This window comes from Triturus cristatus, chromosome 3_1 (genome assembly GCF_964204655.1).
Source record: "Triturus cristatus chromosome 3_1, aTriCri1.1, whole genome shotgun sequence".
In the NCBI taxonomy this organism is placed as follows: domain Eukaryota; kingdom Metazoa; phylum Chordata; class Amphibia; order Caudata; family Salamandridae; genus Triturus; species Triturus cristatus.
This window is the reverse complement of record NC_140583.1, coordinates 367,586,135-367,609,932: the sequence shown is the minus strand read 5'-3', so window position 1 is coordinate 367,609,932 and position 23,798 is coordinate 367,586,135. Positions and strand designations below refer to the sequence as shown.

The 23,798-nt window shown below is 50.5% G+C and overlaps 2 protein-coding genes across 2 annotated transcripts in view; one reads left to right on the top strand and one right to left on the bottom strand.

Moving 5' to 3' along the window:
* Positions 1-1,671, bottom strand: part of CCPG1 (cell cycle progression 1) — a 436,684-nt gene extending 435,013 nt beyond the window's left edge. The window contains exon 1 of the mRNA XM_085644140.1: positions 1,504-1,671. The gene's annotated coding sequence lies outside the window, so the exon portion shown is untranslated. The remainder of the gene's footprint in view (positions 1-1,503) is intronic.
* A 230-nt stretch (positions 1,672-1,901) lies between these two features.
* PIERCE2 (piercer of microtubule wall 2) overlaps positions 1,902-23,798 on the top strand; it is a 108,823-nt gene continuing 86,926 nt past the window's right edge. The window contains exon 1 of the mRNA XM_085644139.1: positions 1,902-2,331. The gene's annotated coding sequence lies outside the window, so the exon portion shown is untranslated. The remainder of the gene's footprint in view (positions 2,332-23,798) is intronic.

Here is a 23,798-nt window from a genome sequence, read left to right as displayed (position 1 = left end):
AACTTCTCACAGACCCATTCGGCTTTGGAGTGGGAAAGTAGTTTTTCTTAAAATAGAGTGTGGCTCAAAAACTTTTTCATGACTTGCATAACTACCCAAGCCTGGGAAGGAACTGAGATACTGGACTCCGAAGGACTGAATTAATGGTCAATAATGACAGCCAGGATTCCGGTCTCTTGAGTGGAGGTAATAATATCTTGTCTCTGGTTATGTATGTATGCACTGAGTGGTCGGAAGAGGAACCTTTGAAGTGGACCACAGGAGGCAAAGACTGAAGGACAGAAATCTTTAAGTGTTGTTTATTGTCAACAGTGCAATCTGTTAATCGACAAGTCTTGGATATTTTAGTCATGGGTATGAAAGTGGCAGGAGCATACTATGCATGAATGACTGGGCACAAACATATAGATCTTCGGGAATGGATAAAATGCTTTTGTGAGTATTGGGACCAGGGGTATGGCTCTGGCGTTAGACACAAGATCCCTTCAACTTAGATAAAGGTATTCAATTAGTGGCCATATTCCACAAACTTCAACCCATACATTGTTGTATGGAGTGAGCCACAAAACAAAGATTGAAAAGAATAAGTAAATAATTCTCGTAGGAGGTTCAGAAGTTTAATTGGACAATGAACAGAACCTTGGAGAATACATACCAGATAGGCTCCAACAAAAGGCTGGGACATCACAAGCCTATAGAGAGCGCTACATTAGGTTAAACTCCTTTAATCTGTGCACCATATGGAACTGTTCATAATCCTGAAATGGAGTCCGTTCCACTATGAAGCCCAGAAACACGACTATGTTCTAGACAAGCTATATGTTGTGTATATTTCTGGTATTATTAAGGGAGTTCTAATGGGGAGAATATGGCAATTTATTGTCTATTATCAGGAATATGGCAATTTGAGGTCTATTATCAGGGTCATGTATGGCATTCAGAAGGCTGCTATAAGGCAGATAAGCTTGCTGTGACTGTCATGTATTTGTTCACCATCGTCCTGTGTATACTGTACTTTCTCACTCGAGATCTAGAAAAGATCCGGGCGCAGGCTTACCAGTCAGGCGCCGCATACTGCATGCGGCGCGGTAGATATCGCAAAGCCAACATGAAGGGTGGAATAAGCAATATAACATTTAAATAAACGTTTAGGATTTTTAAGACGGGGGGCGGGGTACATTTACCTCGGTAGCCGGATCTAGTTTTGGACGTGTGGCTGGAGACCAGCGACAGACCCTTGCTTAGTAGGGATTCATATACTCTGTTTCTGGGGCGTGGTAAGACTAACAAACTTCCTTCGTGGTTATTGAAGGTGGTGCAAAGAGCAAGACCGCATTCATGCACACTGCGCAGTGTGTTGTTCTTATGTCGTGTATTACTGGCATAGTGGAGGCACGGCGATGGGGTTAACCTTTCCTAACTACCTGCTGCTTGAGACGTGTATATTGCATCTACAGAAAGAGATGTCCGACTCTCCACCTTCCCGCCAGCAAGATCACTTACCCGCCTTTCCACACGATGCATAAGGGGCCTCGTGGGTCTCACATCAGCATCCCCCGGTTTCGAGACAGGTCTCCGTTTGTTTATTCGTCAGAACGTACAGTTCCGTTTGTGCAGCGCCACCTTCAGAAGAAAACAATATGTACGTAGGGCTGAGACGCGCGCAGTGCTGCATGGGAAGGGTAGTCCATGCGGCAGGCCACAGGGCCGCCCAGCCCCTTAAAAAAAATACAACACCCAGGAACCCTGGCAACAACGCGGAAGTAGCAGTAGTCAACAAAGGGGCGGTGTGGTGTCGTCACTGGACGCATGCGAGGGGCGTGAAAGACAGACATACACAGCGGCATAAGTAAACAAATGATAGTGCCCCCTTGTGACAGCGGAATTCTATCAGCCAGTCCTGGCTTTTTAGCCAAAAGCCTGTTGTATGCAGTGATGCCAATACAGGCGCTTACAACATTAAATACAAATTACACGTCTAAGTATCCTTGGCTTCAGTGGACCACACACTGCGCTGGTGTGTCTTATACGACCATGATGAGCGTCACTTAAGGAAGCCATACAGTTATTAGGCAGGCCACCTGCAATTGAACGCAGGCACGCTCATTTCGCTGAAAATGTTAGACTGTTAACATGCGCATATTATTTCCCGGAAGATAGGCGACACTTAAGATCACGTGACCTTTATGTCGCCAGGGGACCCGGTTGCCATGGAAATGAACAACAAATGTGGTTGAGGTGAGCACAGGACCAGACCATCCTAGAAGTTGAATTGGCTTGCTGCACGGGGCTTGTGCATACAATCCAATAAATCGCCCATCACGCGTGATTGTGAGTATGACAGTTTATCAAATGCAGTGTTTCACACAGAAATTAATAATTTTCAATGGGCGTATGTTTTTTACTTTTCCATATTTGTTTGTATTTAGCGCCTAAGCAGCCTTTCATCAGCCATTAGGATGGCATGATAAACTGAACATCCTGTTATCCGCACGTCTTTGGAAAAAGTTTATGTTTCATTACAAACCTGAAAACCTAAAAACGAAGCTTTGCTAAATCTAATGTCTGGCTTTGGCCAGCACTCATTTGGCTCTGTCGATGTTTTTCCAAGGTGTTTACAGAACTTTATTGTTGGGGAAACGGCTTGACCATCATCAATCTAAAATAATATGGCAACATCAAAAATATGTTTTGTGTCTCTAAAAGCAAGTATTACCATAGTAGTGACTGCCACTTAAGGGCACTACTTTGTGCTCGGATGTGTCTTTTTGAAACGGCAGAATGCTATTGCTCAAAGTGAAGTTAGCCAATGGTTGAAGTGGGTTGACCCTTTTTTAGGTCTCGCCTAGGTTGTGTATGCACTGTCTCTCGCAGAGGCGCAACTAGAGCCAATTTTGGGGGAGGGGAGCTCTGCTTATGCAGAGTGGAGATGCAGGGGCTCTGAAAAGGGGTGAAAAGCAACAAAACCTCGTTAACATATAAATGGTCTTTTAGAGACTTGTGAACTACTCGGGTGCGGCTGTGTGTGTGCCCGGGAAGCTGTCTCAGCCCGGGCTGGCACATAAGGAAGGGGGGGATAGGAGGGGGCTGAAGCCCTTTGAGCCCAATGGGCGTTGCGCACCTGGTGTCTCGAGACATGCTGTATTTATTGTATGGGCATTCATTACACCTATCGCTTATGATTGGTTCCTTCATGTGCTTTTCTTTTCTTTTCAATGGTGAATAGCCTACATTTGTCCCTCCTTTTGCTGTTTTGGTCCCGCCCTGGAGACTGCCCCTGTTACATGGATTATTTAATCGTGTCCCGTACTACTTCTGCTTTTGCCTCTTCTAGTGTTTATTTCCTGCTCATGTTCCCTGCTCGTAGCTGCAAGTGCTGTCCACCTTCCGTTGCCCGTGTTGCCTTTAGCCCCTCCTCATGCAGTCCAAGTTGTAAATTTCCCGCTCCACTTCCGTGCCTCAGCCAGGCAGAACAACAGAGGCCACATCTCAGCACACACTCTCTGTCTCTCCTGCCCCCCCTTTTCCATGTTGTTACTGTGAAGCCTCAGGCAAGATGAAAAACAGAGGCGACCTCCTGGCATGCACTACGTGCCTCCACAGAGAATGCTAACATGAGCCATAACAGTTTATAGTAGTTTTCCTTTTTTAACGTGTAACAGTTAAAACAACGGTGCATCAAACGTTTCTACCCAAAAGAAGGCAGTATTTTTTTGTTGGGCTGAATTGGGTTCTGTGACAAGCCTAAAGCTGTTCTCTGGGTGAGAGGAGTCACCGCTCCTACGGTATAGTTACGTAAGTTGCCGCGGTGATGTCAGGCGGCAACACCTCCAGTCGAGAGTGAAGTGCTGGGAGCGGTAAAATCATCCACTTCTGCTGCTGTAGTGCGCTTAATTAAAAGAAGGCGACAGCATTGCTAATCTTCGCTTAACTTCAAAAAGCTCACCAGAGGGCCATGTTGCTACAAGTCCTAAGGAGTCTACTGGCACAACGCTCCTAGAAACCACAGTTTAGGCATAACTGCATATACATACAAAGGCACAGCCCTCGGTGAGAGTATCCATCTCAGGTAGAAACACAAAACAATACCTCTCACGCTGTCCACTACTAAGGAATCTCGAGGGAAGTGTGAGACACTGGAATAGAACTCGTAAGTACGAACGTGGTGGAAACATAGTGCAGCCACATTGGACAGAAAGGTCTCTGATAAGCAAGCTTAGATTAAAGACCTTCTGCAAGAGGAGTTACGGCAATATTTCGGTATGTACGTAGATGTTTTAAAAAGCGTTACTTAGTCGCCTTGAATCCACATTGGCCTGTCATCCTTACACATTAATGCATACATTTGCCTAATTTTAAAACCATTGTGACTTTAGTCCTCATCAGTGCGAATGGTAATATTCGCCGAAGCATTGATATAACACAATGTCTTGTTGAGGTGCTGCACAGGTCTGTCCAACAGCACATAATGAAAAACAACACAGCACGCACATCGATCACTAGAACACAAAAGAAGCTGCAGTGGGTCTTCAAAAACACTCAAAACTATCAGTCTCCAATAATTCACACAGACTTCTTAACAAACAAGCAACACACCGCAGACATGCCACATCAGGTTTGAGGTGCACTGACAAAGTGTACACAAAGCTTGATAGTAGAACAAAAAAAAGGTCCTATTTATGGAATAGGGTGCTTTATTAGAGCTGCTTGTGATTCCTGGCGAGAATAAAAGGCAAAGAGAATGCAAGGGGCCACACGACACAGCGACGTTTTGAGAATGAGATAAGGTAGCACTTAATAGTGTATTTGAGTATGCTTTATAGCACTTTAACTTAGTCTTGTGCTCACTATTTTCCACCTTAAATGAAGGAATTCCATTCCAAACTCCTGAGACCTTCTTTAGTTTTACTGTGTTTTAGTCCACATTGTTTGTAATCCCAATTCTCTAAAAACTCATTATCTTGTCCCCCTTGTATACGTGCGTACACACACACTTTGAGGATGTTATTGTTGCATTTTTAATGTATTTATCCACTAGAACCCCACCTCGTTGCAACTTAACAGCCCATCCATGTACAAGAGTTGCTATTATGTGAAGTGCATTGGCACCTTGGACATTTAAATACAGTTGACCAATCAGTCCCTGGTGGTACAGCACACAGGATTCTGTCTTTGAGAGACTTGCTGGAAACTTAATTTTACATATACTTTGATCACGTCACTAATTTCCGAGTTACGTGTACCATTCTTGCTTTGCGTATTGATGGACTTCATTTGTATGGAGTCCATAATCTCAAGGGCTCTCACTAAAGTTTTGATAACGTGCCATTTACATTGGGCATCTGTTGACAGCTTTCAATCCACATTAATTTAATATTACAATTATGTTTCATTGAAGTACGCAAACTGGTAGTCTGCTTTGGCAACTGTCAGTGCGCTGTATGTTTTTTGCATTAATAGTGGAATAGAAATCCTTGGGTGTGGACACATGGATTTAAACTAGCCTCCTCGCCCCAATTTACGGTGGAGAAGCTGCATTCAGCGACATCATGCCTTTGTCTTGTCTGAGACTCTCATCTTTTGCAAAAAAAATCTACCTGTAATTCATAACGGTAGAAATCTGCCAAATACCAGGAGAGATTACGTTTCCTTTGAGGAAGGAACAAATGTGCAGGACTAGTGGTCGCATTCATTCTTTAATAGGGACAATGCAAAATATTTTCCTCTTTAGGTCAAAAAACAGACCGGAACCTGGCTTCTTGCTCAGTATTTCTTGTTATCACCATAAATGCTGCATGTCTGTCATCACTAGTACAAGGAAAACACTCGCTTTTCTCCCTTGCTTGTTTTGTTCACTGTATTCTTGTAAAGTGACAGAAAAAATGTGTCATTTAATGAATAGCGCTAGTTTTTGTCTGACAGCTTCATATTTACTAGATGTGGGAGGCCTGGTACTTCTCTGATAATGTTTTTAATAGTGGGCTAAAAGGCACACCCCCTCACCAACAACCGGCACACACATTCAGAAAAAAGGGGCTCCGTCTACCATGAAGAGGTGCCCTCTGTTAACCCCCTTCAGCTTCTGTTCTCATATTAATTTAGCTGATCTGATTTAGCATATCAATTTGCCTTTGAAGTGCCAGGTTTCCAATAAGGAGGATTTTGGCATCACAATTTTTGCAGTAAATTTGTACTATATGAATTGTGTGTATTTACCTGCTGTTAGACCTGTCAGCCCTTTGGGTGGTCCCTCCTCATCATTATTTATTTTGTCCCACTTTTGCCTCAAACCCTGTTAGAATTTTTCCTTTTTGGGAACCACCAGACTTTTTAGTATTGATGCAGATTCAGGGAGCCATTTTATCTACCCCTGGAACTTCTGTCTGAGGGCCCGGAGCACAAAATGGAGGCCACCCATTGTCACCTGTGACATCACTGGAACCTACTAGAACCTTCTGCAACATTCTGGAACCCTGTGACAGTTGAAGGCGGTTTAGAATGTTGGGAAGGCATCTCCAGGTTGGCAGTTGGAGTTGGCAGTTGGCACCTGACTGGTGAAGAGAGAGGAGCACAGAACTGAAGGAGGAAGGAGTGAGGCAACAGGGGTGGAAACTTGTGCCTGGAGTGGGGTCCAGAAACCCACCCTTGATACTAGTCCCTGCTGACTGAGCCCAGCCTGGAGCCCTGTGTGGGAGAAAGCAAGAAAAACCAACTTAAGGACCTGGACAGCCGGAACAGGCCTTAAAAGTAAAGAACAGCAAGTTCCTGACCTGGTTACTGGTAACTTCCTGAAGTCCGACGTCGAGAAGCCTGGAGACCTGGAGCCCGAGGTGGAGAAGCGGCGCTGACTGGAAAGCAGACGTCGTACCCGGAGCCGCCAGAGGTCGAGAGAGGGCGCCGACGGAGGTCGGGGGGACACCAGAGGTCAAGGAGGAAGTCACCCGAGGTCGAGTGTGCGGCGTCGACGGGGGAGTGAAGTCCGCCCTCCGGAGTCGCCGGAGACCGAGGTGAAGTGTGCCGGAGGTCGGGAGTGGAGATCGCACTCCGGAGTCGCCGGAACCTGAAGGGAATCGTGCCGGAGGTCGGGAGTGGAGGTCGCACTCCGGAGTCGCCGGAACCCGAGGAAAGGAGCACCGAAGGTCGGGAGTGGAGATCGCACTCCGGAGCCGCCGGAAGTCGACATCGAGCCAAGGCCGCCCGACGTCATCGAACCGGAGCCGCCCGAAGTCGACATCAAGCCAAGACTGCCTGACGACATCGAACCGGAGGTCGACATCGAGCCGAGGCCGCCGACATCGAACCGGAACCGCCTACCGGCGTCATCAAGAACTGTCATTGCACCGAGGCCGCCGACATCGAACCGGAGCCGCCTCACGGCGTCGCCACGACTCCAGCGGCGTCGGAACTTCATAAAAAGGGCAGTAAGTGGAATAGAGGGCGCCTAAGGCCCTGTGAAGCCCTAAGAGACCATCCTAGTGGCTAGAGAGGTGCTGGAACCAGCTTGATAGTGCCAGGGGTGAGCTGAGACTAATACAGAGGGGTTGTGTAGTGTGGGAGAGCCAGATCTCTAGATTCCCCCTTGATCTACCTCAGTTAGGCCTCAGCCTTGTCCAAGCCAGGGAGTATACCCCTCAGGCCATCCAAATCTCTTCAAGCTGGGATTGGGTCAAATCATCCCATAGTACCTCAGGAATGTGAACTGATTTTCAAGTGTCATTGTTGGCTTTTATTATTTATTGAGAGCACTGTATTTATTGTATTAATCCTATTTATTACCTCACAGTATTTATTGCCTCACAGTATTTATTGCCTCACAGTATTTATTGTCGCACAGTATTTATTGTCTCGCAGTATTTATTGCCTCATAATATTTAATTGCCTTTCATGTAATGCACTTACATTTATGCCTTGATTATTTATGATCTACCTTGTTTATTGAATCGTTAAGATGTTATTTATTTGACTTACCCTTCCACAGGAAAAGCCTTGTGTACTGTGATTATATTATTATTTATTTAATCAGCAACTAAGAGAAAAGAAGATAAAGAGATATATTTTCAGTATAATTTTTAAGGTGTAGTGTCGTTTTTGGAACGGATGCACGCATGGTTATTGTGTGGGTATGTCGTATGCTTAGCACGGTGCCTGATCCCTGACCACTCGAGCCAAGCTACCACAGTGTATGTCTGAAAGACCCACCACCACTCTGGTGGTGGGAGGAGGTATTATATAAGGTACCCCCCTGCATAGCTTCTGCAAATAACTGTTCTCTGACCTGAGTGGGCAAAATGGAGTTTGTGCTAGAAGACCTGGAAACCTATACTGTGGCCCAACTCAGGGAGTTGTGTCAGCGGGAGGGGGTGTATTGTCCCCCAGGAGCAAAGAAGGGTGCACTCCAAACCAGCTTAAGGGCTTGGGGGGAGGCACGACGAGAAAGCAAGGCTGAGGAGGAGGACAGGGATGGAGAGCCCGACAGTGAGGGAGCTGGTTTGTACCAACCTGAGGTGGGGAACCTGTTAGCGGGGCCCAGGACACTTTCTAGGAAGGGCAGCAGTGCCTCTAGCGGTGGCTTGTCTGAAGTGGAGTTAACAGACCGGAGGGAGAAAAGACAGCTCACATGGGACTTAGCAAGGCTGGAGAAAGAGAAGGAGGAACAGAGGATGGCTCAAGAGCTAAGGCTGAAAGAGATAGATCTTCAGATCCTACGAGCCGGGGCACACCCTATTCCTAATGGTGGCAGCGAAGAAAGAGAGTTCACCAGGGAACCCAAACCCTATTTGCCGAATGACATAGTGGCTAGCTATGGTGTGGGCGACGATATTGCCAAGTGGCTAGCGGCCTATGAGGTCTCATTAAGGGCCCATGGGGTTCCAGAGAAGTACTGGGGAGGGGGATTGTACAGGTACATGCCTCCAGCTGGTAGGGATGCATTATTGGCCCTAGAGCAGGATGAGCAGACCCACTACCCCACCATGAAAGTGGCGCTCATACGAAAGTTTGGACTAACACCCGAGAAATACAGACAGAAGTTCCGGGGTAGCCACAAACTGGGCACACAGAATTGGGTGGACTTCCTGGATTATGCAAAGAAGGCATTAGAGGGTTGGATTCAGGGCAGTGAAGTAAGGAACTACGAGGGGTTGTTTGATTTAGTATTGAAGGAACACCTGCTCAAAAAATGTTTCCCTGAACTGCGTCAACACCTGGTGGATAGCAAGCTGACCAATCCCCGGAAGCTTGCTGAGGAGGCGGACATTTGGGCTAGTACCCGGGTGTCCACAAGGGGGACTGGAGGGGATACTCAAAAGGCCGGACAGGGCGCCCCCCAGAAGAAAGAGGGAGGGGAAAAGAAAAAGGAGTTCTCCAAAGGCCCCCAAAATAATTTCCAAGGTAAGGGAACAGGATTCACCCCTAGGGCTAACCCACCCAGAAACCCTAATCCTGGCCAGAGTCAGCAGCCAAGGGTTGTCCATTGCTTCGAGTGCGGTGGCGTTGGACACTATAAGGGAGATGCGAAGTGCCCAAAACGACCACCCCCTCCCATTGGAGGAAAGACCCCCGGAGTAGCTAGTGTAGTGCTCGGGGAGGAGATGCCTTTAATTAAGGGAAGGGAGTGGGCGGGTGTCACTTTAGTGTCCCTGGGAGAACGGGAGATGGTTCCTAAGATCCAGGTGCCTGCAAATACCGCAAAGTATGGGCAGTGGGTCACCATCAACGGCCAAAGAGGGGAGGCTCTGAGAGACACAGGAGCCAGTATGACTATGGTGCGTAGCCAACTGGTGTCTCCAGAGCAGGTAATTCCCAATGTACTCCACCCAGCCGCGATGGCTGACGGCAGAACAGGCCACTATCCAGTGGCCGAGGTTCCCTTTGAATGGGAGGGGGTTGCAGGTTCACTTCGAGTTGCCGTAAGCCCTGCCGTGCCAGTCGATTGTCTACTGGGGAATGACATGGAGCACAATGCTTGGAAAGAGGTGGAATACCGGACTCACACTGAGATGCTGGGTACACCTGACTGGGCCTGTGTGAGCACAAGGTCCGCGACTACCCGGAGAGGGAGTTCGTTTCGGCTGGAGCCTGGAACAAAGGCCCAGCCAGCTGCCAGTCAAGGGAAGAACCGAGGACAGGAGGAGCCTGCCTCGGCGTCTGCCCCCCGTAGGACGGATAGGCCACCGGAGGTGGTGGACCAGGAGTCTGCGGTGGGGGATGTCACCGAACTGGAGGACCTACCCATCCCGGCCGAGTGGCACGTGGAGGGAGGCCCGTCCAGGGAGGAATTCTGCCAGGGCCAGAGGGAGTGCCCTACCCTTGTGGGACTGAGGCGACAGGCCGAAGCCCAGGCAGCAGGGAACGTTGAAGGGAACTACAGTGTTTACTGGGAGGATGGCTTCCACTACAGTGAACCCAAGGCACCCCTACATGGATCGTCACGAGCCTTAGTAGTCCCTCAACGTTATCGAGCCTTCCTTCTGGAGTTGGCTCACGAGATCCCATTGGCAGGACACCTGGGGCAAGACAAGACCTTCGCCTGTCTTGTCCCACACTTTTATTGGCCTCAAATGAAAGTGTCGTCCGATACCTACTGCCGGACATGTGTGTCTTGCCAAGCCAGTGGGAAAACAGGGGTGAAGCTGAAAGCTCCCCTGGAACCACTTCCTGTGGTTAGCACCCCCTTTGAAAGGGTGGGCATCGACATTGTGGGTCCGTTAGATCCACCTACTACAGCTGGTCACAGGTTTATCCTGGTTCTGGTGGATCATGCCACACGGTACCCGGAGGCAATACCTCTGAGGACCATTACAGCACCTGTTGTGGCTAGGGCCCTGATGGGAATCTTTACCCGAGTGGGTTTTCCCAAGGAAGTTGTGTCCGACAGGGGGACCAACTTCATGTCAGCGTACATGCGGGCGATGTGGACGGAGTGTGGAGTGACCTACCGGTTCACAACTCCTTACCACCCCCAGACCAATGGTCTGGTGGAAAGGTTCAACAAAACCTTGAAAGGCATGATCAGAAGTCTGCCTGAAAGCCTGCGGAGGAAATGGGACGTCCTCCTACCCTGTCTATTGTTTTCCTACAGGGAAGTGCCACAGAAGGGAGTGGGCTTCAGTCCCTTCGAGCTTTTGTATGGGCACCCTGTACGTGGACCTCTCAACCTGGTGAGAGACGGATGGGAAAGAACTCCCAGAAAGCTTCCCCAGGATGTGGTGAGCTACATGCTGGCCTTCCGGAGCCAAATGGCTAAGTTGTGGAAGCAAGCTTCTGACAACTTGGAGGCCAGCCAAGCAGTAATGAAGGCGTGGTATGACCACAACGCTCACCCGGTGGAGTTGGAGCCTGGCCAGAAGGTGTGGGTGATCGAACCAGGAGAGCTGAGCGCCCTCCAGGATCGCTGGTCAGGACCCTTTGAGGTATTGGAGAAGAAGGGTAAGGCTACCTACTTGGTGAATCTTAAGACCCCTCGTCAGCCCCTACGGGTGCTGCATGCCAACCGCCTCAAACCCCACCACGAGAGGCCCGAAGTCATTTTGATGATGGTGACTGACGGAGCAGAGGACGTGGAAAGCGAGCCTCTCCCCGATTTGTTTGCGTCTCAAGAGAAGGATGGGTCGGTGGAGGGAGTGATTCTCTCCCCCTCCCTAACTCCTGAACAGCAAGAGGACTGCCGCCAGGTCCTGGGGCAGTACTCTTCGTTGTTCTCCCTTGTCCCGGGTAGGACTCACCTGTGCGTCCATGACGTGGACACAGGAGACAGCCCACCTGTGAAGTCCAAGATCTACCGGATGGCAGACAAGGTGAAGGCCAGCATTAACAGTGAAGTCACTAAGATGCTGGAGCTAGGAGTGATCGAACCTTCTAGCAGCCCCTGGTCCAGTCCGGTGGTGTTAGTACCAAAAGCCGCACCACCGGGTGGCCAACCGGAACTGAGGTTCTGTGTGGACTACCGGGGACTGAATTCAGTAACCAAAACTGATGCTCATCCGGTCCCTAGGGCGGATGAATTGATTGACCGGCTGGGAGCTGCCCAATATCTAAGTACCTTTGACCTTACTTCTGGGTACTGGCAGATCTCTTTGACTGATGGAGCTAGGGAAAGGTCAGCCTTCTCCACGCCCAATGGCCACTACCAGTTCTGTGTGATGCCCTTTGGGCTCAAGAACGCACCTGCCACGTTTCAGCGTCTGGTGAACCAGATCCTCACCGGAATGGAGAGTTTTTCTGCTGCTTATCTGGATGACATAGCCGTCTTCAGTAACAGCTGGGAGGATCACTTGCGTCACCTGCAAGCTGTTCTCCAGGCCCTGAGACAAGCTGGGTTAACGATCAAGGCCAGCAAGTGCCAGATCGGGCAGGGGTCGGTAGTGTACCTGGGACACTTGGTGGGTAGGGGAGCGGTGCAACCCCTCCAGGCGAAGATCGAGGCCATCATGGCCTGGGAACCCCCCAAGACTCAGACTGAGGTCCGAGCATTTTTGGGCCTCACCGGATACTACCGCCGCTTCGTGAAGGGGTACGGTACCATCGTGGCCCCCCTCACGGAGCTCACGCCCAAGAAACAACCTCGACGGGTAGTCTGGACGGAGGCTTGTCAGCAGGCCTTCGTGAAGCTGAAGCAAGCCATGTGCGAGGCCCCGGTCTTAAGGGCCCCAGACTTTTCCAAGAAGTTCATTGTCCAGACAGATGCATCAGAACATGGCATTGGGGCAGTGTTATCGCAACTCAATGAAGAGGGTCTGGATCAACCCGTGGTCTTCCTATCCCGGAGACTACTTCCCAGGGAACAGAAGTGGAGTGCAATAGAGCGTGAAGCCTTTGCAGTGGTATGGGCTCTGAAGAAGTTGCAGCCATACCTGTTTGGCTCGCACTTCCTAGTTCAGACCGACCACAGACCCCTTCGTTGGCTGATGCGGATGAAGGGGGAGAATCCCAAGTTGTTGAGGTGGTCTATCTCCCTACAGGGAATGGACTTTCAGGTGGAACATCGGCCTGGAGTGGACCACGCCAATGCAGACGGTCTCTCAAGGTATTTCCGCCTTAGTGATGAGAACTCCCAAGGGGTTGGGTAGCTCTCCCCACTTTCAGCTGGGGGGGACGCGTGTTGGACCTGTCAGCCCTTTGGGTGGTCCCTCCTCATCATTATTTATTTTGTCCCACTTTTGCCTCAAACCCTGTTAGAATTTTTCCTTTTTGGGAACCACCAGACTTTTTAGTATTGATGCAGATTCAGGGAGCCATTTTATCTACCCCTGGAACTTCTGTCTGAGGGCCTGGAGCACAAAATGGAGGCCACCCATTGTCACCTGTGACATCACTGGAACCTACTAGAACCTTCTGCAACATTCTGGAACCCTGTGACAGTTGAAGGCGGTTTAGAATGTTGGGAAGGCATCTCCAGGTTGGCAGTTGGAGTTGGCAGTTGGCACCTGACTGGTGAAGAGAGAGGAGCACAGAACTGAAGGAGGAAGGAGTGAGGCAACAGGGGTGGAAACTTGTGCCTGGAGTGGGGTCCAGAAACCCACCCTTGATACTAGTCCCTGCTGACTGAGCCCAGCCTGGAGCCCTGTGTGGGAGAAAGCAAGAAAAACCAACTTAAGGACCTGGACAGCCGGAACAGGCCTTAAAAGTAAAGAACAGCAAGTTCCTGACCTGGTTACTGGTAACTTCCTGAAGTCCGACGTCGAGAAGCCTGGAGACCTGGAGTCCGAGGTGGAGAAGCGGCGCTGACTGGAAAGCAGACGTCGTACCCGGAGCCGCCAGAGGTCGAGAGAGGGCGCCGACGGAGGTCGGGGGGACACCAGAGGTCGAGGAGGAAGTCACCCGAGGTCGAGTGTGCGGCGTCGACGGGGGAGTGAAGTCCGCCCTCCGGAGTCGCCGGAGACCGAGGTGAAGTGTGCCGGAGGTCGGGAGTGGAGATCGCACTCCGGAGTCGCCGGAACCTGAAGGGAATCGTGCCGGAGGTCGGGAGTGGAGGTCGCACTCCGGAGTCGCCGGAACCCGAGGAAAGGAGCACCGGAGGTCGGGAGTGGAGATCGCACTCCGGAGCCGCCGGAAGTCGACATCGAGCCAAGGCCGCCCGACGTCATCGAACCGGAGCCGCCCGAAGTCGACATCAAGCCAAGACTGCCTGACGACATCGAACCGGAGGTCGACATCGAGCCGAGGCCGCCGACATCGAACCGGAACCGCCTACCGGCGTCGTCAAGAACTGTCATTGCGCCGAGGCCGCCGTCATCGAACCGGAGCCGCCTCACGGCGTCGACACGACTCCAGCGGCGTCGGAACTTCATAAAAAGGGCAGTAAGTGGAATAGAGGGCGCCTAAGGCCATGTGAAGCCCTAAGAGACCATCCTAGTGGCTAGAGAGGTGCTGGAACCAGCTTGATAGTGCCAGGGGTGAGCTGAGACTAATACAGAGGGGTTGTGTAGTGTGGGAGAGCCAGATCTCTAGATTCCCCCTTGATCTACCTCAGTTAGGCCTCACCCTTGTCCAAGCCAGGGAGTATACCCCTCAGGCCATCCAAATCTCTACAAGCTGGGATTGGGTCAAATCATCCCATAGTACCTCAGGAATGTGAACTGATTTTCAAGTGTCATTGTTGGCTTTTATTATTTATTGAGAGCACTGTATTTATTGTATTAATCCTATTTATTACCTCACAGTATTTATTGCCTCACAGTATTTATTGCCTCACAGTATTTATTGTCGCACAGTATTTATTGTCTCGCAGTATTTATTGCCTCATAATATTTAATTGCCTTTCATGTAATGCACTTATATTTATGCCTTGATTATTTATGATCTACCTTATTTATTGAATCGTTACGATGTTATTTATTTGACTTACCCTTCCACAGGAAAAGCCTTGTGTACTGTGATTATATTATTATTTATTTAATCAGCAACTAAGAGAAAAGAAGATAAAGAGATATATTTTCAGTATAATTTTTAAGGTGTAGTGTCGTTTTTGGAACGGATGCACGCATGGTTATTGTGTGGGTATGTCGTATGCTTAGCACGGTGCCTGATCCCTGACCACTCGAGCCAAGCTACCACAGTGTATGTCTGGAAGACCCACCACCACCCTTCCGGTGTGGGAGTGTGGTTTTCTAACACCTGCAGATCCGATTTTACTTAAAAATGCGCTTATTGCACATTTTCTTATTTTCACAAACAACCACAAACACACATAGGGAGCTTAGCTGCTACCTATTTGGTTTCCTTCATCACCAAAAAAGCAAAGCTTTTATACACAGTGCCACGCCACGCATTTAAACACCACACATTTCCAATCCACACTACATAATTCAACATCAAACCACATAATTCAACTCAACAACACAATTACACAACACACCACATTTATTCAATCCATAACACACAATTCCACGTCATGCCACGCAATTCAATAGCACACCACATAACTAAACTCTACTATATACCAATCCACAACACAAAATACCATTCCATAAATACACTCAATAACACACAATCCCACTCAACATTATTCCAGTACATTCAATACCACATAATTACTAACCACATAATTCTACATCATACCATGCCACATAATTCGACTACACAAATCCACTCCACAACACACAATTCCACACTAACTAATCCAAGCTAACCCACATACGTCCACTACACACCACATGCATAGACTCCATAACACATAGGTAAAATACATTTCCATTTACAATGCCAAAAGCTCAAACAAAAAACAAATGTGAGATTGATTGCATTTCCAATGCTCGGTCAGTATGCTGTAGTGGGAGGAAGAATAAGCATTGGCAAAGCCAATATGTCCTGCCTATGCAAGAGCTATTGGTTTGGCAATATGTTTTAGCCATGTTGCACACCAGCGTGGCTGCTGTTCAGCATGGCTAAAAGTTAGTGGGGCTAAGGAGAGTGGTACAGAGTGGAGTGTCATTAAGCAGAATAGAGTGGGGTGTTATGAAGTGGCGTGAATTAGTGTAGAGTAGACTTGAGTGGCGTGGAGTGAAATGGAGTGCCATGAATTGGCCTGGAGTATCGAGGGAGTAGAGTTGCGTAGCGTGGAATGGCTTGGAGTGGAGTAAAGTTGAGTGGCATAGAGTGTCAGAATAGAGTAGAGTGTTGTGGAGTGGTATAGAGGGTGTTGCATAGAGTGGAGTAGAGTGTTGTAGAGTCGAGTGGCATAGAGCAAGTAGATTTTTGTAGCGTGGAGTGGCATAGAGTGGAGTCATGTAGGAGAGTGGATTGGCATAGAGTGGAGTAGAGTGTTGTAAAGTCAGATGATGTAGGGTAGAGTGGAGTGGCATACAGTGGAGTGGAGTGGCGTAAAGTGGAGTTGTGTGTAATAGAATAGAGTGAGTAAAGTGGCATTAAGTGGCATTGACTGGCATAGAGGGAGTTGCGTAGAGCATCATAGAGTGGAGTAGTGTTGTTGAGTGTCATAGAGTGGAGTAGAGTGTTGTAGAATGGAGTAGAGTGGATTAGAGTGTCATAGAGTGGAATATGGTATAGTGTAGTGTCGTAAAGTGGAGTGGAGTAGAGTGGCCTAGAGTGAAGTTTTATAAAAATACAGTGGAGCAAAGTAGACTGGCATATAGTGCAGTGGTGTAGAGTGCATTGGTTTTGAGTAAAGTAGTGTAGAGTGCATTGATGTAGAGTTCAGTGGCGTAGAGTAGAGTGTTTAAGAGTAGAGTGAAGTGTCGTAGACTGGAGTGGTTCAGGGTACAGTGGAGTAGTGTAGAGGTGTAGAGTAGAGTGGCATAGAGTGCGGTGGTGTAGAGTAGAGTGCAGATGAAGGCACTAGTGCAGAATAGATTAAAGTGTTGTGGAGTGATGTAGAGTGTAGTTGCGTAGAGTGCAGTAGAGTGACATAGAGTAGAGTGATCCAGAATAGAGTGGTTGTTAGACCTGTCAGCCCTTTGGGTGGTCCCTCCTCATCATTATTTATTTTGTCCCACTTTTGCCTCAAACCCTGTTATAATTTTTCCTTTTTGGGAACCACCAGACTTTTTAGTGTTGATGCAGGGTCAGGGAGCCATTTTCCCTACCCCTGGAACTTCTGTCTGAGGGCCTGAGCCACAAAATGGTGGCCACCCATTGTCACCTGTGACATCACCAGAACCCACTGGAGGTTTCTAGAACCTTCTGTAACATTCTAGAACCCTGTGACAGTGGGAGGCAGTTTAGAATGTTGGGAGGCCATCTCAGAGTGGCAGTTGGCATCTGACTAGAGAAGAGAGAGCACAGAGATAGAAGGAGGTCGGAGTAAGGCAGCAGGGGTGGAAACCAGTGCTTGGAGTGGGGTCCAGAAACCCACCCTTGATGCTAGTCCCTACTGACCAAGCCCAGCCTAAAGCCCTGTGTGGGACCAAGACCAGAAGAACCATCTTAAGGAACTGAACATTTGAAACAGGCCTTAAAGAGGAAGAACAGCAAGTTCCTGACCTGTTCAGTGGTGTCCTCCTGGAGTCCTGACGTCGAGAAGCCTGGAGACCTGGGGCCTGAGGTAGAGAAGCGGCGCTGACAGAAAGCAGACGTCGTACCCGGAGCCGCCAGAGGTCGAGGTGAGGGCGCCGACGGAGGTCGTGGAGAGGCGCCGGAGGTCGAGTGGAGATTCACCCGAGGTCGAGGTGAGGGCGCTGACGGAGGTCGTGGAGAGGCGCCGGAGGTCGAGTGGAGATTCACCTGAGGTCGAGGTGAGGCGTCGACGGGGGAGTGAAGTCCGCCCACCGGAGTCGCCGGAAACCGAGGTGAAGCGCGCCGGAGGTCGGGAGTGGAGATCGCACTCCGGAGACACCCGGAAGCGGGGAGACCGTGTCCCTGTGACGCCGGAAGGCGACATCGAGTCGAGACCGCCCAGCGACATCGAGTCGAGACCGCCCAGCGACATCGAGTCGAGACCGCCCAGCGACATCGAGACGAGGCCGCCCAGCGACATCGAGTCGAGACCGCCCAGCGACATCGAGTCGAGGCTGCCCAGCGACATCGATCCGGAGCCGCCTCACGGCGTCGACACGGTGCCGAGCGGGGCCGTTCATCGTGAAAAGGGCAGTAAGTGGTAGAGGGGGCGTCTGAGGTCCCGTGGAGCCCTACAAGACCATTCTAGGGGCTAGAGGGGTGTTAGAACCAGCCTGGGAGTGCCAGGGGTGAACGAAGACTGGTGCAGTGACATCTGTGAGGGGCTGTGTAGTTTGGAGGGCCAGATCTTTAGGTTACCCTTGTTCTGCCCCAGCTTAGGCCCCAGCCTTGACCAATCTAGGTGGGACACCCCCATGCCACCCAAATGACCACGAGCTGTGTATGGGCAAAGTAAGACCAAGTTACCTCATGAAAGTGATCTGATCTGTAACTGTCATTGATTGCTTTTCCTTATTTATTGAGGGTGCTTTATTTATTGTCTTCCACTAATTTATTCTTGCACTGTATTTATTGTCTGACTGTATTTATTTGCCGTCTGTATTTACTGCACATCTATTTATTCTTTGCTTAATGAGGACCTGAACCTATTTATTGAAATTCCAAAGTAGCATTATTTATTTGACCTGCTCTTTTAAAGGAGAATCCTATTGTATTGTATTTATGTTATGAAACCTGCAACTAAGAGAAAATAAGATAAAGACATATATATTTTCAACTTGTCTCCCATAATTTTTACGGTGTAGTGTCGTTTTTGGAACGGATGAACGCATGGTTATTGTGAGGGTGTGACGTACGCTTAACACGGTGCCTGACCCCCAACCGCTCGAGCCAAGCTACCACTGTGCTGGGAACCTGGTGACTGCTAACCCGGTTGCCCGGTTTCCAACATAAAATTGGTGTTCAGCGGTGGGATAGAGCTGTGCTTGCGTCTACTCGACAATAACTTTGGGTAGTCCATAGGCCTACACCGGGAGTTTTCTCCAAGCGGACTTCCTGATTTCGAGTTTTGTTTTTTCCAAATGTACTTCTGGTGGTGGGAGGAGGTATTACAAAAGGTACCCCCCTGCATAGCTTCTGTAAGCAACTGTCTTCTATCCTGAGTTTTCGAAATGGAGTTTGTATTGGAGGATGTGGAAACTTACACTGTGGCCCAACTCAGAGAGTTTTGTCAGCGAGAGGGGGTGTTTTGTCCCCAAGGTGCAAAGAAGGGTGAGCTCCAGACCAGCTTGAGGGCTTGGTGGGAGGCACGTCGAGAAAGTAAGGTTGAGAAGGAGGACAGGGATGGAGAGCCTAACAGCGAGGGGGCTGGTTTGTACCAACCTGAGGTGGGGAACCTATTAGAGGGGCCCAAAACACTTTCAAGGAAGGGCAGCAGTGTCTCTAGTGGCGGCTTATCAGAGGCAGTATTAACTGATCGGAGGGAGAAAAGACAGCTCACATGGGAGTTGGCGAAGCTGGAGAAAGAAAAGGAGGAACGGAGGATGGCTCACGAGTTGAGGCTCAGGGAGATAGATCTCCAGATCCTACGGGTCGGGGCACACACTGTTCCTAATGGTGGCAGCGAAGAAAGAGAAATCACCAGGGAACCCAAACCCTATTTGCCAAAAGACATAGTAGCCAGCTATAGTGCGGGAGTTGATATCGCCAAGTGGCTAGCGGCCTATGAGGTCTCTTTAAGAGTCCATGGGGTTCCAGAGAAATATTGGGGAGGGGGATTGTACAAATACATGCCTCCAGCTGGCAGGGATACATTATTGGCCCTAGAGCAGGATGAGCAGACCCACTACCCCACCATGAAAGTGGCGCTCGTGAGGAAGTTTGGACTAACACCCGAGAAGTATAGACAGAAGTTCCGGGGTAGCCACAAACTGGGCTCACAGAATTGGGTGGATTTCCTGGACTATGCAAAGAAGGCATTAGAGGGTTGGATACAGGGCAGTGAGGTGAGGGACTACGAGGGGTTGTTTGATTTGATGTTGAAGGAACACCTGCTCGAAAAATGTTTCCCTGAACTGCGTCAACACCTGGTGGATAGCAAGCTGACCAATCCCCGGAAGCTTGCTGAGGAGGCGGACATTTGGGCTAGTACCCGGGTGTCCACAAGGGGGACTGGAGGGGACTCTCAAAAGACCGGACAGGGCGCCCCCCAGAAGAAAGAGGGAGGGGAAAAGAAAACGGAGTTCTCTAAAGGCCCCCAAAATAGTTTCCAAGGGAAGGGAACGGGATTCACCCCTAGGGCTAACCCACCCAGAAACCCTAATCCTGGCCAGAGTCAGCAGCCAAGGGTTGTCCATTGCTTCGAGTGCGGTGGTGTCGGACACTATAAGGGAGATGTGAAGTGCCCGAAAAGACCACCCCCTCCCATTGGAGGAAAGGCCCCCGGAGTAGCTAGTGTAGTGCTTGGGGAGGAGATGCCTTTAGCTAAGGGAAGGGAGTGGGCGGGTGTCACTTTAGTGTCCCTGGGAGAACGGGAGATGGTTCCTAAGATCCAGGTGCCCGCAAATACCACCAAGTATGGGCAGTGGGTCACCATCAACGGCCAAAGAGGGGAGGCTCTGAGAGACACAGGAGCCAGTATGACTATGGTACGTAGCCAACTGGTGTCTCCAGAGCAGGTGATTCCCGATGTGCTCCACCCTGCCGCGATGGCTGATGGCAGAATGGGCCACTATCCGGTGGCCGAGGTTCCATTTGAATGGGAAGGGGTTGCAGGGTTGCTTCGAGTTGCCGTAAGCCCTGCCGTGCCAGTCGATTGTCTGCTGGGGAATGACATGGAGCATAATGCTTGGAAGGAGGTGGAATACCGGACTCATGCTGAGATGCTGGGTACACCTGACTGAGCCTGTGTCAGCACAGGGTCTGCGACTACCCGGAGGGGGAGTTCGTTTAGGCGGGAGCCTGGAACAAAGGCACCGCCGGCTGCCGACCAAGGGAAGAACCGAGGGCAGGAGGAGCCTGCCTCGGCATCCGCGCCCCGTGTGACGGATAGGCCACCGGAGGTGGTGGACCAGGAGTCCGCGGAGGGGGATGTTACCGAACTGGAGAACCTACCCATCCCGGCCGAGTGGCACGTGGAGGGAGGGCCGACCAGGGAGGAATTCTGCAAGGGCCAGAGGGAGTGTCCTACCCTTGAGGGACTGAGGCGACAGGCCGAAGCCCAGGCAGCGGGGAACGTTGAGGGGAACTACAACATTTACTGGGAGGATGGCCTCCTCTACAGTGAACCCAAGGCACCCATGCACGGATCGTCACGAGCCTTGGTTGTCCCTCAACGTTATCGAGCCTTCCTCCTGGAATTGGCTCATGAAATCCCCTTGGCAGGACACCTGGGGCAAGACAAAACCTTTGCCCGGCTTGTCCCACACTTTTATTGGCCTCAAATGAAAGTGTCGTCCGACACCTATTGCCGGACGTGTGTGTCTTGTCAAGCCAGTGGGAAAACAGGGGTGAAGCTGAAAGCTCCCCTGGAACCACTTCCTGTCGTTAGCAACCCCTTTGAAAGGGTGGGCATCGACATTGTGGGTCCGTTAGATCCGCCTACTACAGCTGGTCACAGGTTTATCCTGGTTCTGGTGGATCATGCCACACAGTACCCAGAGGCTATACCTCTGAGGACCATTACTGCACCTGTTGTGGCTAGGGCCCTGATGGGAATCTTTACCCGAGTGGGTTTTCCCAAGGAAGTTGTGTCCGACAGGGGGACCAACTTCATGTCAGCATATATGCGGGCGATGTGGAAGGAGTGTGGAGTGACCTACCGGTTCACCACTCCTTACCATCCCCAGACCGATGGTCTGGTGGAGAGGTTCAATAAAACCTTGAAAGGCATGATCAGAAGTCTGCCTGAAAGCCTGCGGAGGAAATGGGACGTCCTCCTACCCTGTCTATTGTTTTCTTACAGGGAAGTGCCCCAGAAGGGAGTGGGCTTCAGCCCCTTCGAGCTTTTGTATGGGCACCCTGTGCGTGGACCTCTCAGCCTGGTGAGAGACGGATGGGAAAGAACTCCCAGAAAGCTTCCCCAGGATGTGGTGAGCTACATGCTGGCCTTCCGGAGCCAAATGGCTAAGTTGTGGAAGCAAGCTTCTGACAACTTGGAAGCCAGCCAAGCAGTAATGAAGGCGTGGTATGACCACAATGCTCACCCGGTGGAGTTGGAGCCTGGCCAGAAGGTGTGGGTGATCGAACCAGGAGAGCTTAGCGCCCTCCAGGATCGCTGGTCAGGACCCTTTGAGGTGTTGGAGAAGAAGGGTAAGGCTACCTACTTGGTGGATCTAAAGACCCCTCGCCAGCCCCTACGGGTGCTGCATGCCAACCGCCTCAAACCCCACCATGAGAGGCCCGAAGTCATCTTGCTGATGGTGACTGACGGAGCAGAGGACGTGGAAAGCGAGCCTCTCCCCGACTTATTTGCGTCTCAAGAGAAGGATGGGTTGGTGGAGGGAGTGATTCTCTCCCCGTCCCTAACTCCTGAACAGCAGGAGGACTGCCGCCAGGTCCTGGGGCAGTACTCTTCGTTGTTCTCCCTTGTTCCGGGTAGGACTCACCTGTGCGTCCATGACGTGGACACAGGAGACAGCCCACCTGTGAAGTCAAAGATCTACCGGATGACAGACAAGGTGAAGGCCAGCATTCACACTGAAGTCACTAAGATGCTGGAGCTAGGAGTGATTGAACCTTCCAGCAGCCCCTGGTCCAGTCCGGTGGTATTAGTACCAAAAGCTGCACCACCGGGAGCCCAACCGGAACTGAGGTTCTGTGTGGACTACCGGGGACTGAACTCAGTAACCAAGACTGATGCTCATCCGATTCCAAGGGCGGATGAACTGATTGACCGGCTGGGAGCTGCCCAATATCTGAGTACCTTTGACCTTACTTCCGGGTACTGGCAGATCTCTCTGACTGATGGAGCTAAGGAAAGGTCAGCCTTCTCCACGCCCAAGGGCCACTACCAGTTCTGCGTGATGCCCTTTGGGCTCAAGAACGCACCTGCCACGTTTCAGCGTCTGGTGAACCAGATCCTCGCCGGAATGGAGAGTTTCTCTGCTGCTTATCTGGACGACATTGCCGTCTTCAGTAACAGCTGGGAGGATCACTTGCGTCACCTGCAAACTGTTCTCCAGGCCCTGAAGCAAGCTGGTTTAACGATCAAGGCCAGTAAATGCCAGATCGGGCAGGGGTCGGTAGTGTACCTTGGACACTTGGTGGGTAGGGGAGCGGTGCAACCCCTCCAGGCGAAAATCGAGGCCATCATGGCCTGGGAACCCCCCAAGACTCAGACTGAGGTCCGAGCTTTTCTGGGCCTCACCGGATATTACCGCCGCTTCGTGAAGGGGTATGGGACCATTGTGGCCCCCCTCACGGAGCTTACGTCCAAGAAGCAACCTCGACGGGTAGTCTGGACGGAGGCTTGTCAGCAGGCCTTTGTGAAACTGAAGCAAGCCATGTGCGAGGCCCCGGTCTTAAGGGCCCCAGACTTTTCCAAGGAGTTCATTGTCCAGACGGATGCATCGGAACATGGCATTGGGGCAGTGTTATCGCAACTCAATGAAGAGGGTCTGGATCAACCTGTGGTCTTCCTATCCCGGAGACTACTTCCCAGGGAATAGAAGTGGAGTGCAATAGAGCGTGAAGCCTTTGCAGTGGTATGGGCTCTGAAGAAGTTGCGGCCATACCTGTTTGGCTCGCACTTCCTAGTTCAGACCGACCACAGACCCCTTCGGTGGCTGATGCAGATGAAGGGGGAGAATCCCAAGTTGCTAAGGTGGTCTATCTCCCTACAGGGAATGGACTTTCAGGTGGAACATCGGCCTGGAGTGGACCACGCCAATGCAGACGGTCTCTCAAGGTATTTCCGCCTTAGTGATGAGAACTCCCAAGGGGTTGGG